This window comes from Monodon monoceros, unplaced genomic scaffold (assembly GCF_005190385.1).
Source record: "Monodon monoceros isolate NGI ecotype Baffin Bay Population unplaced genomic scaffold, NGI_Narwhal_1 Super_Scaffold_13, whole genome shotgun sequence".
Classification (NCBI taxonomy): domain Eukaryota; kingdom Metazoa; phylum Chordata; class Mammalia; order Artiodactyla; family Monodontidae; genus Monodon; species Monodon monoceros.
Window position 1 is genome coordinate 77,536,544 of NW_021703769.1, and position 2,462 is coordinate 77,539,005.

The following is a 2,462-nucleotide window of genomic DNA, read 5'->3' on the forward strand; positions in this document are numbered from 1 at the left end:
CAAAGAGCAGCCCCTGCTCGCCACAACTAGAAGAAAGCCCGCACACAGCAATGAAGACCCAACACAGGCAAAAATAAATAAAATAAGTAAAACATTAAAAAAAATTGACAGACCCAGGTCAGCCAGCACTCAGATCTTGATTTCTTAATACCATTCTACAATAAAAGGAATGAGGGCTCCTTGGAGAACTGGCTGATTCTGGGACTAGAACAGGAAATACACCAAATGAGCCTCAGTATCTTGTAGTGCCAGAAGGCAAGGAAATGCTCCAACCCAGACAAACGTGAAAAAAAAAAAAGTACAGTAGTAGAGCCCTGTGAAAAGGATATAGGAGCCAACTGAAAGCACTTCCAGTGGTCAAAACAAGAATAATCTAAGCAACAAAATATTTTGGATTACAGTTCAAAGTATAAAATAAATATCCCTGAATCCATACTGATACAAATAAATGACTGTTTAATTAAATGGGGGAGAAGAGATAAATCTATGCAGAATTCCCAGTAATTTACATAGCTACTCCACCCTCAAGGAGGGGGAGCATAATAGCCTCCTTAAATGTGGGCTACACATAGTGACGTCCTGCCAGAGAGGCCAGAGGGTTACAGAGTAGCTTTACAGTGGAGAAACTAGGCAAACACTCCCTCAGCCAGGTGATCACGGTTAACATCAACAGTGATGTCACTTTGGTACTATGTGTCCTTGCTCTGATGTAATGAAAATGTCCCTTTACCTGTGGTCTTTCTCCCCAAAACTCATAACCCTAGTCTAATCATGAGAAAAACAACAGACGAGTTCCAAGTGAGGAACGTTCTACAAAATACTGACCAGGACTCCTTAAGGCAATCAAGGTAACCACAAACAAGGAAAGTCTGAGAAACTGTCACAGACAGGAGGAGCCTTGAGAGACATGACTAAATGGAATGTGGTGTCCTGGATGAGATTCAGGGACAGAAACGACATCAGGTAAAAACTAAGGAAATCTGAATAAACTGTGGACTTGTATCAATAGTGATGTACCTGTTACCCACTCACCTGAAGGAGGGGGGATTGTTTTAGGATGGGTCAACTCTAGTACAGCTGGTTGTCCAGAACCACATCAGTCTGTGCTCTGTCCATCCATTCACTCCTTCACTCATTCAACAGATATTTATTAAGTCCATACTGTGAGAAAGACACTGGTCTTGGAGCTAAAGGTAGATGAGTGTCAAGACAGACAAGGATTTGCCCTCATGGAGCCAGATGGAGAGACAGAGAATAAATCATAACCACATGTGGAATAGGTACTATGAAGAAAACAGATGATGTAATTTGATGTGGGAGGAGGAGAGTTCCACTAAAAAATCACTAACGAACCAACCTAGAGCTACAGGAATGCGTTAAACCTTTAAGTGACTCAGTGATTTTATTGTAGACTAGAGTCAACCTTCTTGCAAAATGCTTGCTTATGTGCTATTAGTAATACAGAGAATATACAGGCTGGAATATTCTAGTTCATGGAGTCCTGTCTACTTGAATGCTTGAGATACAAGTGTACTGTTTTTTTGTTTTTTTTTCTTCTCAATCAACCCATTATGTAACCAGTAACCACATGGGTGCTGTAGACCCAAATACCACACAATCCCTGTCCTCCCATGGGTGAGGCTGGGGAAACGTTCCTATAGATGAATCCTCACAAGGATTGCATAAAAGGCTAGCCATTGGGAAACAAAGAGCCATTTCTCACATCACGTGCCAAACCTAATTCTAAATGGATTTAAGTGTGAAATGATGAAGCCATAAGTGATTTCTATATTGTAGCGGCGTGAAGCAGTTTTCAAGCATGACATCAAAGGCAGAAACCATGAAGGTAAGTATCTTAAAAATGAGAACTCTATGTTGCCCAAAACAACTATAAACCACATTAAAAAGCAACAATAGGGACTTCCCTGGCAGTCCAGTGGTTAGACTCTGTGCTTCCACTGCAGGGTGCGCGGGTTCCACCCCTGTTTGGGGGAACTAGGATCCCGCAGGCTGCGCGGCACAGCCAGAAAACAAAAAAAAGCAACAATAAATTGGAAGAAATGGCAAAACCTAAGATAAGAGGTATATATTGTTAATCCATAAAGAGCACCAAGGGAACGATGGTAGAAGAATGAACAAAAGACATTTACATGTCACAACAGAAATACAAATGACCAATAATACATGAAAATATTCAATCACAGAAATTAAAACATCAATAAAACCTCATTGTTTGCCTGTGAAATCGGTAAAAATTGAAAGAAAAAAGAGAAGAGCTACGAAGAAGTGGTGAACCGGGCTCCCAGCGTCGGCCTCCACTCCCTGCCAGGCACCTGGCACACGCCCTGTGGGGACCTGGATGGGCACTGTGGCTCCCGGATCTGGAACCTCCGTGCCCTTTGACCCCGGAAGTCCGGGCGGGATGGGCGGTGCGGAGCCAGGCGCGCTTCGCGACAGAGCCG